Raw genomic sequence first — 23,871 nt, 5'->3', positions numbered from 1 at the left:
GACTGACAAACTTACAGCTGCTGTTCAATTTGCTGCTTTGATGATGTTAACCGCACAACGTCCCATAAATATTAAGTAGACACAAAATAATCCCCAATTTTCCATTTAGGTATGGTGTTGAATCACCGGTAAACATTATTTTCTGTACTTTTAACGACAGGAACAGTGGTCTAGTTTACTGACAGTGCAATAGACTGTTACCCACTCACACTCTCACAGTGACAATGCTAATGTGCCAACATTTAGCAGGTTAATAGGTAATCTGAGGGAATCTGTAGTTTTGCAGGTATTAGTCATAAATTATAGTATTCTAAATATAAAATATTTGACAAATTGAAATATCAACCTGATGGCACTGGATCAGAGGTACTCAACATGCTTTGCCCGAAGGCCATATTTGTAAAATGCCAGTGGCCAGTAAATACACAAACAATAATATTTCTCAGACATAATTAAAGAACATTAAAGCGAGCCACTAGCACAGATGAAAATGTGATAGCCCTCATGCTAACCCACGGTTTCTGCATCCCCGTGCATTGATCGATTTAGATTTTAATATCAAGTCACAAATGCGGCTCTATTCGTGCTACTAAAGGGTTGCTTTGTCCATACAGAAAAACAAGAATGTTTCTGAGAGGCTGGTTGTGCTTTTCACAGGATAAAGCACTAAAATACACGTTGAACTGTACAACGTCAGTGATTATTCCAGAGGTGTGATGAGCACTGTGGGTGGACATAACACAGGGTTTCTGGAGAATTTGAAACTTCTCACTGTGTCTGATGGAACCCATCAAAGCACCTCCACTCCAGCAGTGACTACTTCGGTTACAACTCACTTAATGAGTTTTATAGGTATGGATAATGGCTAATATCCTCCAATAGTTACACAGTCGAGTGAGTAGCACCTGCTGATCAAAAATTTTATGCCTGGTGTACGTAGAAGGGTTTGCTTGTGGACTTGGGCAGATGGCGACATTAACGTCATACGAACCCTTGCAGACTCTTGCAGACACGTGGCCAGGAAAGCATGAATTGACTTTGAGTTAAGAACTAATATTTTCACCTCAGTTTTCTGCACCTTTTCAACTAGATTGGACCATCTGTCAAAATGGCTTTTTAACTTGACTTAACTCTTACCAAATACCCAAATATCAAAACATTCTGAAGATACGCTGTCAGATGGTTGCTTCCTACTTTCTTTTGTCCAGGAAAAAGAAAGGAAAAAAGGTTGCAGTAGGTTAGAAAGATAGGATACAGTATATAAATTATGCAGGGGTTTTCAACATGACATGGAGTGCTGTCCACAACTGGCTTTGCATTTTGATTTACAAACCGTGTGCAATCTGACAAGCCTCGATCCACCCACTCACTTAGACCGCATTCTGTACATCTAAAACACATGCATATTCAGTGTGGTCTATATCTTGCCATTGCATAAACATCCACACACACTCAGGGAGACACCTTTACTTAGCTGATGATCACAAACTTTGGACATAAATGATTTAAGAGCCTCCATGAATATTTTACATTTCAAATTCAATTTAGATTCCTTCACGTAGGGACTGTTTGGACACAAATAAAACCGTACGATGTGGGAATAACATGGATATGCATGTTGGCTTAACTTAAGTTAAAATTAAATGAATCACAATGGAGCGCCTCTGTAGCTCAACTGGTTGTGGGGTGACCCATAAACAAGGGAAATAGTCCCGATGCAGTTGTCATAGGTTCGAGTCAGACCTGTGTCATTTAACGCCGGTCTTTCCTCCACTCTTCTCCCCAGGTTTCCTGTCTCTCTCTCCACTGTGCACTATAGTAAAAGCCAAAAAATAACTTGAAAACAAAAGAATTAATCCTAATGCAATAGCAGATTTTTTCCTTTCATACAAAAAGAGAAATATTCTACTCCAGAGAGACGATAAATAAGACTTATTCAAGAGTAAATAAAACCACCATCGCAGCAAAAACTGAAGTGATCAATCACTATCTGATTTCATACATTTCTCAAACTACCAGGACGACTGAGATACTTAGTTCACAGCTATGTATGTCATGTAGTGTCACGTGTGTATAGTTAATATACAAAGGAATGCTGATGGATTGTTTCAATGATTGCTTTGTTCTTCTCTCCTCCGTACACAGTGTACACAAGCAAAGAGATTTTTCACACAAGGTGAGAATTTATGTTTAATGTATGAAGCCAGACCACGAGGCCTTGATAAAAACATATTTAAAACATGTATGAGCATCAGACGCATTTCTCTGGCTGTCTGTCATTTGGCATGGGGTCAGTCTGAGTTTATTCATGGTTTATTTCAACGTCTGTTAAATGGAACGTGTAATGTTATGTTTAGCGCTTGTTCATCACCGCTAAGTTTACAAGCAAACTATATTTCAGGTATGCAACTTTTTTTTTTAAATGGGGGGAGTTAGGGGAAAGCATGATTTGCTGATTCCACAGAAAGCTTCAGACTGGAATGGAGGTTAACCAAGCAAGAAAATGGGCTGTGCAGCAGGAGCAGCCTGGTTAGCAGACTGAAGGACTAAAAACATGATAAATAGCTGTGGAGGCAGAACTCAGAAGTGAATAAATCCGTATTAAAAAAACTAATAAAATTCAAGCATTCTCCCTCTCTCTCTCTTTCTACTTCTTTTCAAACAATGCAGAGCTCACTGGTGCCACATCAGTTTCCACAGTAACATACCGTTGGTTGCTTGGATGTCAGAAAAGCAATATAGTATACAGTTTAAATATTTATGACACCCAACAACCAAACATTGAGTGCTGTGTTTGGTTTGTGCCTTTTACAGACACGTTCCATTGTATTTTTTTGTAAAAGTACTTTACTTTGCAAAGCCAGATGATTTTTTTTCATGTTTTTCTGTCCCAGCTGAGTAAAAGTCAGACAGAAGCAGCAACGAGGATGATACTGTAGAGAAACCTGCAAAAAGACCCTGAAGATGCAAGAGCGGTGAGAAGTAGCAACCTTTCTAACAGGTACTGTAATGTCTGGGTTTGCATTTAGTGTGTCTTAGTTGTGTATTTTATATTATTTAATATTCAAATTCAAAATTCAGACATGATGAAGTATTTTTCTGCATTTGGAGAGAAGCAAACTGCACGAGTTGCACTACCAAGCGGCTACTCTTCAAATTTCAGCTTAAGCATAAAAAAATTGTTAAATGGCACAAATTCTCTCATCTCTTTTGTGTTTCCATAAGACCAAATCTGCTCATAAAATGACTCTTGAAACAGGATCCATTGTATTTCTAAATCAGCTTTATTAAAGAAGTTTACGCTCCTCGACTACGAGTAATGTTTTTGGAAATAAAGTTTTTGTAAGGCACTATTACATAAAAGCAGTGTTTATTCAGTTGAGACGTTCCTCAGCTTTTATATTCAACTTCAGTCTCTAATTCTTTCGACACTTAGAAAGGCAAAACTTTCAAGGTCCATTTGCAATCACTTTAGACCTGTGAACCTTTGAAGTGGTTTTCCATAAAAGCAGCAAATCGTTGAGTAAATATTCAGATAGTGCTCCTTCAGAGAGCTCTCTGTCCCTCTCTTGCCTCTTTCTACTACTTTTTAAAGGTCTTTGATACAAGTTTAGTCTTGTCTTCTGTACACAATCACAGATAGTCTCATGATGATGTCGATACATTTTTAAAGCAGGAGTGTAGAAAGAATGCTGGAGTAAGAGACAGATAATGCACTGTAGCAAAGCAGCAGTTTTTGCTTAAAAATTTTAAAAATCCACTTTCAACAGTTACACATGAAGGTCACATCAGGACTAAGATAACGTGCAAGGTTTCAGCATTTTACAGACTTTACTGGAACGTGCCTTTGTAGAGTTTCCTGGAGTTAGTTGAGAGTTACAAATGATAGAAACTCAGGTTTTGACTGTCAGACTCCAATTCAATATTGAAACTGGATTCGAGTTGTACCTTAAATGTGAGCCTCGCAGTTTTATGTTCCCTTGCCACAATTAGCCTTTGATATTCTCTTCTATGGGTGACTCTGAGATGCAGGACAGGAAAAGGTCAGGATATTAAAGGTGACTAAAGGTCCCTGTAACATTTTGGTCACTGAGGCTTTAGCAATTAGCAAACACATGGCAGGTAAAGCTCTTCATAAAGGAAATGGGGCTGTCACTATGGAAGAACCGATTAACCTTATAAACCCCATTTGTAAATGTACCTACGTGTTTACTCAGTAAGGGGATATGGGGGATTGTATTGGAAAAGATGCTTGAGAGTAATATCAGTTACCATAACAACTGAGAAAGACATTCAAGCTGAATATGCCTATGTCCATACACATATGAGCCACAACATAAAAACCACCGGCCAAATATCATGTCGATCCACATTTTGCTACTAAAAAAGCTCAGATTCATCGAATCCAAAGACTTCACAAGACCTGTGTAGGTGTCCTGTGGTATCAGGAACCAAAACATAAGCAGCAGAGCCTTTTGGTTCTGTAAGCTGCGAGGCTGGGTTTCCATGGATTTGATTTGTTCTTCTAGAGCATCCCACTGATTGGATTGGAAAAATTTGGAGGCCAAGACAACACCTTGTCCTGTTCCTCAAACTGTTCCTGAACATTTATCCTGTTGAAAGAGACTTCTGCCATCAGGGCAGTACCATTAGCATGAAGGGATGTACATGGTCCGCAGCAATGCCTTCTTTTCATAATACATCCTGTTGCTATCTCTACCAAGCTGTCTACATGAAGAAAAAGAAAACATGATTCATTAGATTTAATTCAATTAAATTGTATTTATATAGTGCTAATTCAGAACATCTCATCGTCATCTCATAGCATGTAACATAGTATGGTAAAGACCTTACAAATTCAGACCAGAGAACCAAACAATCCAAAGCCCTCTTTGGATTCCCTTTGAGAAAGCAGTTGGCAACATTGGGAAGGAACCTACTTCGACCAGTTGGGTTGATAGTGGGGATGTAGGGGATAGCAGGATGGGTTGGGGTCGGGATAGCATAATAGCAGATATAGTAAATATGGAGAACAAGCAATGAATGTTTTGGAGATGGGTGAGGCCAAATCAGACCACCTTCTTCCGTTGCTCCTTGATCCAGGTCTGACACTCATATTCCCATTGTTTGATGGTGAACAGCAGCCATCATGGAGACACTGACCGGTCTAAACTACACAAATTGGAATGCATTGTGTGATCTGGCAGCTTTGTGTCAAAGATGATGTGTTTTTTAGCAATTCATGCTACAAAAGCTCCTCTGTGTGCTAGCCTTCGTTCCTCACATGCATCTTGGATCTTTTTACCTTGTTGTCCTTCCTTGGACCATTTTTGGAAAGTACTAACCACTGTCGACCAGGAATACTCCGACAATACCTGCTTTTTAGGAGATGCTCTGACCCAGTTGTCTCGACGTCACAATGTGGCCCTCGTCAATGTCCCTCGGATCCTTATGCCTGCCCAATTTTCCTTCTTCCCATACATTAACTTCTAGAACTGACTGTTCACATGCTGCCTGATGTATCCCACACCTTTGACCGGTGGCCACAGTAACGAGGTAAACAATGTTATTCACTTCACCTGTCAGAGGTTTCAGTGTTGTGGCTGATTGGTGTGCATAAACATGTTTATCCAAAGAAAAAAAAGCGACATTCCATGGCACAGATACAAACACAGAAAGACAGGCTGATGCACAGACATAAGTAAATAGGGAAATGGCTACCATAACAACTCCGTAGTAACAGTGTGTACAGCTAACAACAATGTTCATCATTTGGAGGAGCTTCTGGCAGAGAAAATGCAGTGTTTTAAGGTGAAGGGAGAAGAGCCAAAGGGGGAAGGCTGAAGGAAAGTCAGGAAAGACACACGTATACAAAAACAGACACGAAGAGAGCCCAGGGGTTTTCTGTTCCAGTCAGTGATCTATCTAGCTCAGAGCAGATGAACCACAGTTGAACCCAAATGGAATGAGGCATGGCAATCATCTTTATTTAATGAAGAAGTCATTGTTCAAATCATTAAAAGCAGATGTTTTCAAACTCTGTCCAGAGACGAGCAATGAAACTAATTAAATTATCATCTTGATACTTTTTAAACAGTATGTTTAATTCATTAGCACAAAGTAAGAACCAACAACTATTAGATTGGATTATTATTTGTTTAGTGCTCACAGACTAGATGCAAAACCACAAACACACAAAACAAATATATAGATGCCTTCTTGTAATTTATGACCATGAATTTCTTACCTTTTATGACGAGAAAATATCTTGTAATAAGGAGAAAAATTATCATTAATTATTCAGAGGAAATTAAATTATAGACTGATCCCAAGGTATCACACTGAAAGAAATATTTTTCCAAAGATGCAAATCTGTTCAGTCCTACCATAATGGGAATATTGTAACTAATAATAATAATATAGGAATGCTCAATTAGTTCTGGTTAAACCCTAATATCCTATCATGCTCAATGTGTACTTTTTTCCCAGTCTCAACACAGTTAAAGAAACCAAATTTGGAGATCCTAAATCATATGACCTTTGGCATTCCTTTCAATAAATGTCTTCTGTTATGTCTGCTTTTGCTAATAGCTGCTTTGGTTTCAGCCCAAATTCAGTTACAGCAGGACATAATGAGAGGCAACTGCACTGCTGAGTGGACAACCATATCAGTGATCCTCCTACGCTGTCCGGTGACAGCTCCAATAAATACTTTATAACTCCTGCTCCTTCAGAAAGCTCATCCAGGGATAAAACATGCCACGTCCTTTAGACCTCCACTGTAGCAGCTATCAATCACAATTTCCTACGCCAATAGGTTTGACTTGGCTCTCTCTAGGTATCAAGCAGCTAGAGCTTGAATAAGGTACTGTACATGATAGTGGATGCTTAGCAGGCATCATGATTACAGGCTGAGTTTAGCATGGTTGCATACTGACATGCATTGCTTATTAATTCAAAGAATGGCTGAGGCAAATTTTTTTTTGACAGTGTTTAATTTTTTTTAGTATCTACAAGAGTGACTTCAGTTCATCCTGATGGGAACAAGAGTATGGATCCCTGTGGCAGGCCGGCAGCCAGACCAGCATTGCTATGTAGCTCCATTGCAAGCACATGTGTTTGTGTGTTCTTTATACTTTCTAATAATATTAACAACCAACCAACCAACCAACCAACCAACCAACCAACCAGCCTGCCTGCCTGCCTGCCTGCCTACCGAGCTAGCTGCCTGCTTGTCTGCCTACCTAACTACCTACTAATCAACCATCCAACCAACCAACCAACCAACCAACCTACCTACCTACCTACCTACCTAACAACCAGCCCACCATCCAACCTACCTACCTACCTACCTACTGAGCTAGCGAGCTAGCTGCCTGCTTGTCTGCCTACCTAACTACCTACTAACCAACCATCCAACCAACTGACTTACCAACCTACCAACCTACCTACCTACCTGCTTGCCTGTCTGCTGCCTGCCTACCATCCATCCAAGCAACCAACCAACAGATTTTTAAAAGAATTCTGGCAACATTTTAAAAAATGTTTTAGGAATGTTAGGACATAATGTTCTCACAATGTTCTCACCAAACAGTGGTAGAATGTTTTTTAGAGAATTTTGTAGGAACAAAAAAATAAAGAAACTTCCCACTGATAATATACATATGTTTTTGATAAATAAATAAATAGACAAAAAACATTCTGAGAAAACAACTCAGCATGAATACATTTTAAGAATGTTACAGCATAATGTTCTAAAATGATCAAAACATTGAAGCAATATTACTACAAAAGGTGCTTAGAGGGTTTTTTTAAAACTTTGTCCTACTCTAATACTCTAATAACTCTAATAATGACATTCTTGGAAAACAAACCAAAAAAAAATTTTTTTAAATCCTGTTGAAAACGTTAAAAAAATGTCAGAGCATGTTGCTCTGACAATGTTATAACCAAACGTTATAAGGTTGTTTTTAGAGAATGCTATCCTATCTTCAGAGAATACTGTAGGAACAAAAAGGAAAAAAAAGAGAAACTTCTCGCTGAAAACATCTAAGAATGTTATAAGAATTAAAAAATCTAGTTGGCATCCTTATAGGCATCCATTACCATTACTACAAATGAGCCATTCACTGCCACACATACACAAGCTAAATACAGTGCCAATAAAGGTAAGATTGCATCTGTTCTTACTCCAGAAAATCTTCTTGTCTACCTCCATAGCATCTACAGATATCCTTTAGGAAAGAAACACTGTAAACGTTCCAGAATTTCTGCCTGTTTCCTGGAGCCAAATTGTGCGTGCATACACACATACACACATGCTCACTAAACGACACACAAGCAGCCATCAGATCATTGCTCTACCTAAAGGGCACCAGAAATCCTCCATGAGATGCTTCTCCCTCCCTAACTTTACCAGAAAAATAATTTCATCCCAATTTCTTATCTTAGCAGAGTGCTTCCATGCAACCATGGGGAGAGATAAAATGGGAAGTCATTTCCATACACACTGTAATGCCTACAAAGCAACACAGACACTAATTAGCGTGGAATGGCAAAAGAGAAAAGTCTGGTTTCCTGCACATTTTCAAATACCCTATTAATTGCTAATTATGCGAATCCATACCTGGCAGGAATCACATTTTACATTTCTGAATAAGAGCCTCGAGCTGAGATGCAGAGCCCCCCAAAATAATTCATTGCAGTGATGAAAAGTTTTAAACATGAATTGAAAAAAAAAACTCATTAGCAATCCACAGCACCCACACAGACAGCAACGTACAATTATGTAATTGCCCATTCAAGTAGCTGTTTATTTATAAGACAGGTGATTGATGTAAAACAGTTTATATTTATTTTCTCCTTCAAACAGCCAGAACACAGCATCATCTTTTCCGTCGCTCTGAGGTCCTAATGTCAAATTTAAATTTCTCCTTCTGCAGGGTGTCTGGTGATGGAGCCTTTCCAGACATGAAGCTGCAGTCCTTCTTTCTGTGGCGGTCAAGTACATTTATAGGTCAGGTTGGATGGTATCTGATTTGAGGTATGAGCACAGCCTTTTATCAACGTGGAAAAGCTGGCCTTTCAGTCAACCTCTGTCTTGGTCTTCAGCCGCCTGTATTCGCCAGATTAGGCCGGGCAGCTGGCCCGTTTTCTGACCTGAGTAACTCCCCAGCAGCGAGGAAGTAGCAGAGTCTGAGAGAGAATGCGGAGGATGGAGCGAGGAAGAGATATGATGAAGAAATGCGAATAGGGCTGAGAAAGGTGCAGAAGAGAGGAGTCAGAGCGACCACTGACTGACTGAAGGACAGAGCGATATTTCATTTCAGAAGCATTCAGCAGGCCTTTATCTCTTGTGAAATGTGGTGCATGAAAGCAATATAGAAACTCCAGAGAAGTGAGACCTTCTGAAAAAGCCATAACCATAATCCACAACCTTTCTGTCTCATTCATGGTGCTATTGATAATTATATGAGTTAGATTTTTTTTTAAAAAAAGAGCCAATGATAAATGTGGTTTCGGAATTAATACACCATAGTACAAGCTGTTTAGCATCACAGTCTATTCAGAGAGCTGATGGTGAGAAATACATAAGGTATCCTGTCCTGTATCCTGCTTTGTTTCTATGGTAACACAACCTTCAACAAAGTGTCACATTTTACATCAACACAGGAGACACAGCGAAACCATCACAAGCTCTCTAAGGAAATGATTCACAGAGGACATACAGTATGTTTACCGGAGCACATTTAGTTTGCTGCTGTTTTCTAAAGGTCTGCTGTATAAATATAGATCTGCATGTGCACATTTCTTTTAAGGAGGAAGAGTCAGGCCAAATGCTAGCTGTCTCTTTTCATCTGCATGCACGTAAGGCGCTATAGTTATATGGTTGTTTTAAGACAACAGTTGAACCACAGAGTTTCAGAAAGTGGAAAAGCACCCATATGCTTCAAACAAAGTGCTCACCAGCTACAATTTTCTTTGTTCCAAAAACATTCTGAGAAGGTTCTGCAAAGCTCTGCTAATATTTTCAGCGGAAAGTTTTCTTTTAGTTCCCAGAATATTCCTCTTAAAGGTAGGATAACAAAAAATGTTCCAAAAATGTTGATAATGGTGAAAACACTGATAGACTAGTATGTCCTGACCTCAAAACTGACTGTTGCACTGAGAACATTCTACATTCATTATCATGAAACACTGTTGGAACATTTATAGATTCTTTACTATGCTTCTCCAGCAACATCTGCAAAACATCCTCAGAAAATTGCAGTCAAAATGTTTCACCTTTCTTATTAAATAACAGTACATGAGTGTCTTACAAAGGATGTTCCGTCATCTGAGGTCTCAGTAGCATCTTAAAGCATTTTTTGAATGTTGGTTTGAAAATGTTCTTCCTTTGTTATCATGGAACATTGTGAGAATGTATTACAGAAGCTGTTGTTTCCTCAACAACATCCACAGAACATCCTCAGAACATTGCAGGCAGAAAGTTCTGCCTCAGTAACATCTTGCAAACATTTTCTGAATGTTGGTTTGAGAACATTCCTTGTTTGTTTTCATGGAACAGAAGCTGCATTCTTGACAATGCCTACTGAATGTTACAGCTCCATGTTTTAGTTTACTATTAACCTGATGGGAACATTGCTGGAAAAGACAAATATTGTTAAAAAATTATTTGAACATTAGATTAAAACTTTAAAATGCTATTAGAATAATGCTAGTCAGTGTCTCTGCTAGTTGGGTTTTTGGGTGATTGTGCATGTTATAATCAAAGGGGCAGTTTTTCTATAGTATGTCTGAAAGAAAACCTCATCTCATTATGTTCCACCCTGTGATAGCTGTCTTTACACCCCACTTTCAGTGCTGCCTCTTTGAACTGCTATAAAAACTCAAGACTTTATAGAAAGTTCAGTTACCATTGTGTGAACTTGTTCATTTGGCGTACAGTCCAGACTTGCACTGCCACAAGCCTTTCTCCTAAAAACCTTAACTAAAGGCCAAATGAGGCAGAATGAATCCTTTAAATGGGAACTCCGATTTTAGACGTTAAAGTCTATCATTGCATTTACAAAAAAAAGCTTTATCATGTCCCTTGATTTAGCATCAACTAGGGCTAAAGACTAAAAGTTTGGAAATAAAAATATATGAAGGACCTGTAGCCCCCATTTGAGGTTAAAGGCTCAAGGCTACAGACGATTCTAGTAGCATAACACACCTGACTTTCTGACCCAACTGCTGGATGGTAAGTTGTAGTGCATTGCAAGTAACGGAAGGACCAGCTTGTGTCAAAGAAAAAGAATGCTTTGAATAGAAAAGATGATATTTTGGATTCTCCTTTATATGTTTTTTAAGCTGTTCATTGCTTGTTTGATTAAAGCCACAGGAGTAGGATGCTAAGAACAAGATTTTGTCTTGAAACTGAAGAGAATTTGTTTCATCTTGTTCTGAATTGTGTTTAACTGTCTTATATTCTCTGAGTTTGCTCAAATCAGGCTGTGTTTAATTCCATTAATGTAAGTAAGCAAACAACGGGAGATATATGTGGGAAACAAATCAATCACTGCTACTGTTGGTGCAAAGAAGAAAACAATACAGCTTCTTTATCACACAAGATCTATAGTTTTGAAATCTCAATCACTATACTCTGTATAGTATAGTGATTGAACACTGGATAATAACTAATGAAATCTGCAATATGTTTTTGCAGCTGAATCTGATTAAAAATGTAATCCCTGCCCTCAGTCTGAGCCCTCCTCTCTCGCCTTCCATCTCTTGACTCTTCACTTTATGGTCCTGACAGCTGCAGCTGTGGCAGGCCTTTTTATCTGTCTTTCCTTTTTGAATTTTTTTTTAGTAGTAGATAAAGGTAGGTGAAGACAAAAAAAATAAATAAAAGAAAAAGTCTGACCCGCATACACAGGGGATTCAGTTACACCGTTGAGATGTCCCCCATGGCACTGAAGAGCCGGCAGATTTCATCCCAGCAGATAAGAGTGATCCTTTCTATGGAAGCAAATCAGACTCATCAGATTCTGAATTTTAAAAGCTGCTGAATTTCTTACTTTGAATTTTTTTTGCATCAAAATTACGTATGTGAATTTTTTATGCCTGAATTTAGCTCATCAAAATTCTAAAAACCAGTTAAAAATTCAATGTCTTCAAAATTCACCATCAAAAAAATTCAATGTTCAAAATTTGCCATCAAAAAATTCAATGTTCAAAATTCGCTGTCAAAAAATTCGCTGTTCACATCCGGGGGACTCAGGCGTAAACAATCGATCCTGGCCAAAATCGAACCAACGCCCAGCTCCGGTCATGTGACGCAGACGGTTCACCTCACAAGACCGGGGTCAACCACAGCTACCAGCATGAACGACGGCGCTTCAGTGAGTGTATTAATCCTTTTTGTCCTTTATGTGGTTTGTTTTTGTGAGAGTCAGTAAGCTGTAATACATGCCGTTAGCTGCGCTAGCACAGCGTTAGCCGCGCTAATACAGCGCTAGCGACGCTAATACAGCGTTAGCCGCGCTAGCCGCGCTAATACAGCGCTAGCGACGCTAATACAGCGTTAGCCGCGCTAGCCGCGCTAATACAGCGCTAGCCGCGCTAATACAGCGCTAGCCGCGCTAGCACAGTAATGAGGTCATACAGACAGCACGTTCTGCAGCTGGGTAGTTGAGTAACAATTTTATAAACGCACAAATGGGTGGAAGTGTGATTTATGCGCCCGAAAATGCAGTTAAGTCACAGAGCAGTGTAAAGAAACTGGTCACCTAGCAAACTGAATTAGTCTAGGTAACACTTTGTTTAATATGTGTGTTTTCTTCTCAAGTTAATGTCCTGGTTTGATTCATTTTAAATTATTCCTGATCTTGAAAGGTTTTAAACTGTGCAGTCAAAGTAGTTACAACTGTGAGCGAATAGCTTGAAATGAACTGCCCTAGACTGCCCTGTTCATAACCGACCATTCTTTCACAGCTATATCAAGAGTTATTGTGCAATGATAGATATATGCAGCCCATTTTTTCAACTGTTTCCTGTTTTGTATGCGTACCCTAGATTGTTTTTGATCATTTGTTGTAGCCATTTATTTAATCAATTTTAATCCACTCCATAGCAACACCGTCTGAACTGACCAGTCTGGTGAAATTCTGGACTGGATGGGAGACTCTACCAAGAACTCTCTCCTCAGAAGTAGTGAATGGCAGATACCTGACAGCCTCCACCTGCTATGAGACCTTACACATCCCAGGACATTACAAGGACTACACATCATTTAAGACTGATATCCTGGCCTGTATTTGCACCAGCCAGTCAAGATATGTTAGGTGTTGTTCTCTAGTTAGTTTTACTTGACTGACCAAACTAAGTGCACTGTTGGATTCCCTCCCCTACCTGTTCTCCCAACTCACCTGACAGGTTATCTGGCTCAAGTATGCGTGTTTCTGCCATACATTTAAAGTATCTGAAGTTAAGAATATTTCTGGTGAACAATACATGGAATCACAGCATTAAAGCAGGAGTTAAAAATGAACTGGACTGTACTGACTTTATTTTCTCACTGGTGAATGGGATGAAAATCCTTTGCAATATTACAAAACAGCTGCCTATAAATTATATATATATTTATTTATTTATAGGCTTTATTTATAGACTGACAGAATATATATATATATATATATATATATATATATATATATATATATATATAGACTGACAGAATATATATATATATATATATATATATATATAGTATGCCAAATACTGTCAGAGCAAAAAATATTTTTAAATTGACTGTCACTGTCAACCTACTTCAACAGGCATTTTTTTGCACATTGAAATTTGAGGTTGTTTGAATGACACTATCTCAGAACAATGATGAAGAATCTATAATACTGAACAAGTAGATCAGTAATCTCAGATTATGGGTGAGTTGAAGTATGAAAAAAATTAAGTGGTCTATGAAAAGTCCAGTCTTCGAAACCTGACATATTGTTTTGTGTAATTTCTTTGTAAATTAGCCCTCCATCCAGTCATTACCATGACATTGGCATAATGGAACCATGACCACATATATCCTTCTGAATATAGTGGCATTTTTCCAATGGCAAATTCTCATGCTTTGACAGATACAGTGGTGGAAAAAAGTTTTCAGGCACCTTGAAAATTTTCCACAATCTCAAATATTATCATGAAATATTTGTTGGAAAGTCTTTTGTGTTTCAAAAGGTGTGACTGCATTAGACAGACACAAATGATGCTTTTTTTGTTTATTGTTTACATGACTAACAAAACTAAATTCTACCAAAATGACCCAATACTCAAAATTTCTTATTTTTAAGGAACCAATGAATTTCAAGTTTTTATTGACTTTTTTAGGATTTGTTTCGTATTATGGCTGTGACTGAACTAATAGAAATTGCATTTGAAGACCTCAGAGGGATTCTTAATGCAATATTTCACAAATGTATGAGGTGTCCAAAAACTTTTTTCCACCGCTGTATTTAATAGCAATCGGATATGCTTATGTTAGCAAGACAAATAAATGAAAATTTCAGGCATTTATCTTGAATTATTCTTGAGATATTATATATAATATATATAGCCTCAAATTTGAATGAGAAAAAAAAAATACTGAAACTAGGTCTACGGTCCACTTCAAAAAAATCTAAAAGTATTTGACATACTCAGCTAATATTTCACAGATACCATTATCTGTACATGGGACAGACATATTAAGTTCCAGTAAGTTGTACAGGTGCTCTGGGGATGTGACCATTCTTTGTCGCCCAGCTGCTCCTCTCTCTGAGTGCACAGTTGCAATGTACTGATTCCTGTTTTCTTTTTCTGAGCTGATAAGATGGTGTAGCTGTGTCAGTGCATTTAAAATAGCTGGGCAAACTTCTACTTGATTGGATAAAGCATTTAAAAACACAAGTTCTTGTGTGCAAGTGAACTCTAAGAAGTCCAGATCCAGAGGCATGCGTACGAGAATATGCTCCAAACGAGAACAAAGTCTCACATAAAGATGATTTAACAATAGTTCCTAGAACAGAGAAAAACAAAGTTATATAATGCAAACCACCAATGGGAAAAATGACTTAACCTGACTGAAAGACTAGACTGTCTGATTAGACATTTCTTTTAGAACAAATTAAGAGGAGGTTACACATACTAAACAGGAAACGGTTGAAAAATGGGCTGCATTTATCACTATCATTGCACAATAACTCTTGATATAGCTGTGAAAGAATGGTTGGCTATGAACAGAGCAGTCTAGGGCAGTTCATTTCAAGCTATTCGCTCACAGTTGTAACTGCTTTGACTGCACAGTTTAAAACCTTTCAAGATCAGGAGTAATTTAAAATGAATCAAACCAGGACATTAACTTGAGCAGAAAACACACATAATAAACAAAGTGTTACCTAGACTAATTCAGTTTGCTAGGTGACCAGCTTCTTTACACTGCTCTGTAGGGTTGCCATCCGTCCCTTAAAATACGGAAACGTCCTTTATTTGACAATTAATTGTTGATGCCTAAGTTGGTTATTATTTTTTAATGCTTCTTAGTTTTTAATAAACATTTATTTAATAGCCTATATGTAATCAAACATGGCCTTTGCCTAAAAAGAATATTTCATTGCACAAGTAAAAGTATAGTAATTTTTAAAACTGTTCAAATTATTATATGTTGCTAAAAAACAAAAAAACACAAACAAAAAACACATCATAGTAATATGTCAATTAAAAAAGCCTATAGTATAGCATGTTCCCAACAAACGTCATAGTATAGCATGTCGCTCTAAAATTGTCATAGTTTAGCATGTTGCTCTTAAAACATCATAGTATAGCATGTCGCTCTAAAATAGTCATAGTTTAGCATGTTGCTCTAAAAACGTCATAGTATAGCCTTTAGTCCACAAAACGTTGTTGTGTCCCGGCTGTCTGAAGTAGGTGAGGAGCAACACAAAAACAGTACAAACGCTGGTTTCCAGAGGGTTTGACGAGTATTTATTTGAAAGACTAAGTTTACAACAACACAACATGTGAGGGGGTTAAAAACAAATGGGTGTTAGTAAAATAAAAATAAACAGAACTAAAAGTGAACTTCATGTTGACGTTGATGGGCATTCCAACCAGGAACAAAGTAAAAGACAATCAATACGAAAAAAAACTCTTCCTGTTCACCTCTTAAAACCCCAAAACACACCGCAGTAGCACCCTAAACTAAAACTACCAATGGGTTCCCTGTTTTCCTTTCTGAACAATTCAAAGGTCCCTCTCTATCTCCCTACAGATCCACCAACCACTGGAACACATCTCCAAAGTTCTGCCGGGCCAGCTCAGCTTCCCCTCAGAAGAAGTGCTGCCACCTGCCAGATGAAGGAGCCTTTTGAGAGGCAGCTGGCATCATGATTGGACTGTACTTTGGTCTGTTCCAATCCAGCTTCAGCTCCAGAGACGGCAGGCGGGACGAGTCAACGGAGGCCTGGTGGATGAAGGCATGCAGCTGAGTACAATCCAGAAAACAACAGAGGAGGATTGCAGCAGCCCAGAGCCAGAACAACCAGAGTAGCATGGTATGTCTCTTAGAAAACATCATAGTATAGCCTTTGGTATGAAAAAACGCCATCATATACATCGTATGTTGTACAAATAACAAGTCAAAGGAAAGAGACATACATTGTAGAATTGTAATTGTGGGCTGACTGCTTTACTGATTATCAGTATTTTATTGTTTTTGCTGATTTATGGTAATAAATACATTTAAAAATGGCGCTACTTTTGCTCTGAACCTTTATCTACCTGTGGTCGCTCTGTCTTCTTGAGTGATTTGATTGGTTATCCGTCACGAATAAAACACTTTTAACTTAACATCTGTAAACAAAACAAAAACGTATCAACAAAGTTTCCTGTTAGAGTTTGTGTTCTTCTAAGTTTAACTCCAAGATTTTAAATATTTTCATTTACTGCAAATGAATATCTACTCCGAATGTTTCACTAATAATCATTATCAGCCTTAAAAACCAACAAAACACCCCTCTATACTCAACCACACTTAGTACAGTCCGGTTCCCCCTTCTATAAATCTGCTTGGAATCTTCCACTTCCTGTTTGTCAAAGTGGCCTTCTACCTGGACAGGTTTTGTTGGAGCTCATGCAACAAACATTTTGAGTAAGTGCACTTTAATATGGATGGATGACACTGAATTTGAGTCTGTTTTAATGAGACTGAGTTAAGATGTGTAGCTCTGTCATTAAATAGGAAATTATTTCTCAGAATTCACAGAGAAAAGTCTGAAATGTTTGCTAGGTTAGCATCCCACATGTTCTTTGGCTCAGCTAAAGCTAACTCTCTCCAACTTCTGGATCTCTTGAGTTGCTTGTTGTTAAAATATCTTGCTAGAGGTGCTGAAGCTCAGAAAGTCTGAGATGTTTGTTCAAAATAAGCTCATTCTCAAGTCTTATCTGAACTGTCCTCTTTTGTTTGAACTTTCCCTAAACTTAGGAGTTAATGACAGAGCAGCACATCCAGACTCAGTCTCATTTATGTAGAGATTAAACTTCAGTGTCATTCATTGATGTTAAAGTGCAGTTTTTCAAATGTTTTTTGCACATGCTCCCGACCAAACCAGTCCAGGTGGAAGACGATGTGAAGAGAAAGCTCCAGAGGATGAATATCACACATTTACGTTGGAAATAAATGTCCTTTCATTAGACATTGTCATGCAAAAGTTGGATTTCCCTTTAATGATGTTCAAATCTTTGTTGAGTGTTTTGTTGATGTTGGTTTCTAAATGTTTTCTGACACTCGGCCCCAAAGATTAAAACCTTTTACGGCTCACAAGCTGCAACAATTCACACATTATCAACTATGTTTCTGACTAAACTAAGATAAAAAGTGAAAAACTGCCTGATTCCTGCATCATGAATGTAAATCTTTTTGGTTTTTATGACAGTAAACTAAATATATTTGGGTTTGACATTTTATAAACCAAAACAAGAAATGAATTACTGGAGAAAACAATCAACAGATTAATGGTCAAAGAAAATGTATTTTCCAACATATATGGCTGAATTACTCCAACATTACAAGATACATACAATTTGAATTCAATTTTATTTACATAACGCCAAGTACAGGTCAAATTGTCTCAAGACACTTTATTTTTATATTTTTTGTCATATTTAAAATATGACAAAGTAAGAAATTTAAACCGCTTGACTAATCCAATTTATTATTTGGTTTTTAAGAGACTAATCGACAACTAAAATAACTTTCTCCACTAAAACTAATAAACATGAGGTCAAATAGAAGGAACAGTTTTAAATACTGCAGTCCCACAATGACAAGAATAAAGTTTGTCAACAAAAACTAAATCTGCTGGTGGATTCCGATAAAGTCCTAATAAATGATAAAGTGTGATACTAAAGGTTTGTGGTGCTAAAAATGTCAAAGTAAAGATATGAAGTTGAACATCTGGATGGAGGTTGATAAAAAATTGACCTCCCTTCATTTCTCTGGAGCTGACTCCATGGATTTTATGGATGCTGGTTAAAGACCTGCTCTTCTAGTCGTCGTCCTTCTAGTCGCTGTAAAAAGTCAGTCCATCCTGGCCGACATCAACACCTCTTCATGACAGCTTGTTCTGCCTCCGACCTGGTGGAAACTCCAGAAACTCGGGAAAACCCATGGAGACTCGAAGAACTCGTGGCGACTCGAACAACTCGTGGAGACTCGAAGAACTCGTGGAGACTTGAAGAACTCGTCGGGCGGGGGAAGGTGTGGTGGGCGGTGAGGGGAGGTGGGGGAGTAGAGGGGGGAGGCCGCCACCCACCTCCCTGCCTACTCTCCACCCAGACTCCACCCAGACTCCGCCTTGGCTCCACCCATGTGGTCACTTCGGAAACTACGATGCCAAAGGGACGACGAATTTATTTCTTTTTATCTGATCTGTAGCTCAGTGAGTTAAGGATTTGCCTATGGAGCTGCAGGTCGCTGGTTCAAGACCAGACCCTTCTTAAATTTTCTCAAAATCCTGACAAAGACAAACAAAGAAAAAGGCCGGTGGTGGGTCTTGAACCTGCGACCCTCCGCTTGGCAGTCAATCTTCTTATCCCCCTGAGCTACTCGCTCAGATACTAAAGTTTCTTTTTTTTGCGCATTTATCATCTATTTTTTGCCATTTTTGATTTTTTTTTTTAACTTGAGTCTCGACTCGACCGTTTTTCTCAGGAGGTTGGACTTCAGCCTTTGTGCTGGAGGGTGGAACCCTCAGTTCCAAGACTTTCCAAGCCTCCAGACCTCCCGAGTCCTCAGGACCTGAGCTTTCACACAGTCTGAGGGCTGAAATTTTCTAAGTCCCACAGTAGTTCTCAGTTAGATTTAACTTTCAGACAGTCCAAGGACTGATATCTTCAAAGTTCCTGAGTATTTCTCTGTTAGTTTGAACCTTTCCACAGTCTGAGGACTGATATCTTCGAAGTTCCTGAGTAGTTCTCTGTTAGTTTGAACCTTTAGACAGTCTGAGAACTGAAATTTTAAAAGTTTCTCAGTACTTCTCTGTTAGTTTGAACTTTCTGGTTAACAGAAGCCTTAAAACTTGTGACCATGAGTCTTGATTTCACATTTAGATCATCCATCTGAGTTCTTCTCAGACCTTCACCTGTGGGTTTTTTAGAAATACTCAACAAACTTTGATTCTCTTCACTGAAGAGTAAAGTTTGTGGAGATCAGAAGGTAACATTAGTTTGATAAATGCCTTCAACTACTAGCAGACTTTATCTGGAAAGCAGTTTTCTGAAATGAGTTCTTAGTAAATCTGTCCACAATGAAACCAAGAACACAGAAAGAGGAAATGTTTGAAGAAACAACTTGATGTTTTCATTTCAGACTAGAAAACGCTTTCAGACCTTTATCTGTTTTTGCTCTTTTGATCATTTTATTGTTTCTTCTGTTTAATTTGATCTTCTAAAGTTTAACTGGTGTCTTTTCAAATGTTTTGTCTTTAGTTTGATTCTTCTTAAATGTTTAGTTTTGCTCTTTTCCTCACCTTTTATTCTTTTCTAATGTCTGATTTGATTTCCAAATGTTTTGTCTTTTTAATGTTTAATTTTTTTTCAAATGTTTTATCGGCTTGTTTGAAAAATTTCCTTTTCTTTCCCCGTGTTTAATTTTTCGATTAAATCTTTAAGGTTTTTCTTTTTAAATGTTTTACCACCTTTTAATGTTTAATTTTCTTTTTAAATGCTTCATTGTATTTTCTGTTTAATTCCTATTTAAAGTTTTATTGTCTTTGAGATTTAATTTTCCAATTAAACATTTAATTTTTAATTCAATGTTTTGTATTTTTAAAGGTTTAATAATCTAATGTTTTGTATTTTTAAAAAATGTGTAATATTCTTGTTTAATTTTATTTTTTAAATGTTTAATTATCTAAAATATTTAATCTTCAGTGTTTCATATTTTTGTTTAATAAATTTTGTTTAATTTCATAATTACGTTTTGTATCTTCTGTTTAATTATTTTGTCTGTTTAATATAATTTAATTGTATTTAATGTTTTTCTTTTTAAAAGTTTTGTTGTATTAAATGTTTTTTCCTTTGATTTAATTGTTTTTTTTTAGATGTAGTTTATTTCTTTAATCTTTTTTTCTGTCAAGATTTTAACAACCTTAGAAATGAAACAAACCCTTAAATCACAATGAAAATACTTCTGTTGTCACAATCATGAGTTAGTCAATTATTCAGTTTATCAATTGAGCTTTATTTGTTCAGCATCTTTTACACAGATGACAAAACTGTGAAAAAAGAGAAAAAACTATGCTAAAACTATGATTAAAACAAAAAACATATTTAAAAAAAAAAGATTTAACATCGTAATAAAATCTGTTGTGTCCAGGGGATGGAGGGACTTTATTGAAGTCTTCTTGGGCTCACATGGGAAATCATTTAAAATATAAACTTGAGATTCAGTCTAAGGAAACTGGAAACTGCAGAGCGACAGAAGAACCAACAATATCTCCTGTTTTCTCCTTTAATGAGTCGACTCTTCTTGTGCTTTCAGACCAAAGAACTACAGACTCTTCACAACCTGCTCAAACTCTTGGTACAGGACCTCACCACACGGGTCAAGAAGGTTTCCGTCTCATTTCTACTCTGAAGCTCACCTTCTCCTGCTCACACTGCTGACAAATGTTTCTGCTGCTCTAAAGTCTGGTCTCCAGAACTTCCTAAAAACTCTCAAAGTCTCTTCTGCTGCAGGTTGCTTTGTAGAACTGTTGCAGAAAACCTCACTAAACCACATGGAGGGGCCTCAAGATAGTCGTCCAAATGAAACCATACAAAAACCAAACTAGCACAACCCAAACACTAAAGTCTCCTGCAGTCTACCAGAGAACCTCTGAGAACAGAGAATCAGGACAGGAACTCTTACCTTCTGGACAACCAACGTTGGTTCTCAAACAAGAATACAGAATGTGTCTGACCAAAAACCTCTAAAGACTCACTACAGCCAAGCTAAAGACACAACTCAGCTGCACCAAATCCACTAATCACTGCACACATTAACACCATGTGCTAACTGTGGCTAAAGAACCTCATTTACCAAGACAGCTATCCAGTACAAAGCCCTAAAACACACCAAGAAACACATTAAAGACGATTTTACTGCTGGAAGCTGCAAGCCAACGCCTAAAGAACAAACTAAAGCAATGGAGCCAAACCCGGTTCTGTGGTGAAGAGAAGCAGAGGAAATGTTTGTCTGCAGCTAAATAAAGCAGGAAGACACTGAGCTGCTCAGGTGTTCCTGATAACACTGAGCTGCTCAGGTGTTCCTGATAACACCAAGCAGCCACCTGGACAGCCAATAGGAACACAGCTTACTGGAAGTCCAGAGGGCTGGGTTAGTGAAGGAAATTTAGTTTAAAGTTGAAGCAGAAAGTTAATAAAGAAAGTTGAAAACCACCTTCTGATACCTGAAATCTCTGAGTTTTCACACAAAGAACACCTGAACATGTCAAACTGGTTCCATAGTAGAACCATCATTGTAAAAACGTCATAGTATGGTGTGTTGCTCAAAAAACATTACGACCCGGCTGTCAGGGGACAAACATGTAAGAAACATGAGAACAGAGAGAACCCAACCAGTAGGTCACAGTTTATCATCATCTAATCCTCTCCTGAAGTCCATATGGTGAGAGACATCAGTATCTGGTTGTAATTTACCAGAGGATGCTTATAATCATGCTGATGTGGTCTGTACTCTACAATATTTTAGTGACTCAATAAATGCCTAAGTCAACCCGCCCGGCCAGCAGCAGATGGGTCCCCCCACATTAGAGCCGGGTTCTGCTAGAGGTTTTTTTCCGTTAAAAGGGTGTTTTCCTTGCCATTGTCGCCTTTTGGCTTGCTCTGGGGGTCAGGCATATTGGTTCTGTAAAGCGTCTTGAGACAATTTGACTGTAATTGGTGCTATATAAATAAAATTGAATTGAATTGAATTGAATTGTTTTATTTAAAATGCTTTTTAGTTTTTAATAAGCATTTAACAGCCTATATGGAATCAATAAATGGCCTTTGCCTATCTTAAGAAAAATTCACTCAGAACTCTGATATGTTAACAGTACTAAATAAATCAATAAATACATGCATACACACAAAAATAAGTTAATACATTAACTGTGTTTAGATAAGATTTAGATTTTTTAAAAAGTTATGTTTTTGCAGAATCCAGTATTACTCACTGGTTGGTCATTACATTTTGTTAGTTTGATTTCACTGTTTAAAATGATGCCACCTCTTTTCTGACAGAATCTGTGATAATAAAACAATACAAAATTTTTAGGTCCGTGTTAATAAAGCACTTAAAGCTTTAAGTATGGCTAAATGCTTTTTTCAAAATTAAATATATCACTCCTTAGGTGGTAGTGGCCCCAAGTTCAGTAAAGTTGGAAAGATATTCACAGATTCGGGCTTCCAGCATCAATAACTCATTAGATATAGGTTGTCAAAACATAAACGGTGCCTCTTTCCCATTGTTGCAAGGCAGACAATGTGCTACAAGCCCAGTTTTATCAAAAGTAGCTGTCTTTCAAGCTACAGGAATAACATTGGTGTCTATGGAGTGAACAGGGTCCGTCTGCAATTTGCAAAACCGCTGCAACAGTAAAGAGAGACAAATATTCAATAACTTCACTCTTATACATTGTAGTGTCACTAAAATCACTGCAGCCTTCAACTGGCTCCTGTTGACTAAGTGTTTTAACAGAAATGTAAATGCTGTAATTTGATTCTTTTAATGAACCATGTAACTTGAATGGATGTGATGCTGGTGTGACCACAGTGCACACGTCTGATGTTGCTCACAGTGGTCCAAGGGACGCTCAGGGAGTTTGTGTGTTTGCTCAGACTCATGAAAAATTAGAGGGAACATTGCTCTCCAGCATTGAGAGTGTTTTAGTAATTCATTCATTGTGTTGTGAACTTTGAAGGAGCAGAAACTTTACAGCTGCCAAAGATATGAGCTCCAATTCTGGATGTTTTAGGAAATGAAGTTCATCAAATGAACACTTGATTTTTGCTGATAACTCATTAAATTACTGAAGAAATCTAACATAAAGACCTGTAGACTCTCAGGCAGCTTTTGTTAAAGTTTGTCTATAGTTCTATCATCATGTTCTGGAACCAGGACTCTGCAGAAGTTCCTTCCATCAGATACTTGTGTGTTTCTATTTAAGGCCTCAGGTTTGAACGTACAGCAGAGGATTAGAAAGGAGTGATTTTAATATTTAAATCAGTCCAGTAAATGTTTGGAGTAAAAATGATTAAAATTTTGATTTAGATAGATTTGTGTTAAAGAATATTGTAGAG

General features: G+C 37.7%; 1 protein-coding gene across 1 annotated transcript in view; it reads left to right on the top strand.

Annotated features, from left to right (window-relative positions):
- The window catches only part of tonsl (tonsoku-like, DNA repair protein), a 317,986-nt gene extending 301,370 nt beyond the window's left edge, over positions 1-16,616 (top strand). Inside the window, exon 30 of the transcript XR_008599990.1 lies at positions 16,298-16,616. The gene's annotated coding sequence lies outside the window, so the exon portion shown is untranslated. The remainder of the gene's footprint in view (positions 1-16,297) is intronic.
- The last annotated feature ends 7,255 nt before the right edge of the window (positions 16,617-23,871 follow it).

Source organism: Amphiprion ocellaris, chromosome 20, assembly GCF_022539595.1.
Source record: "Amphiprion ocellaris isolate individual 3 ecotype Okinawa chromosome 20, ASM2253959v1, whole genome shotgun sequence".
NCBI lineage: Eukaryota > Metazoa > Chordata > Actinopteri > Pomacentridae > Amphiprion > Amphiprion ocellaris.
The sequence above is the reverse complement of the archived record's forward strand: the minus strand, read 5'-3'. Positions and strand labels throughout refer to the sequence as shown.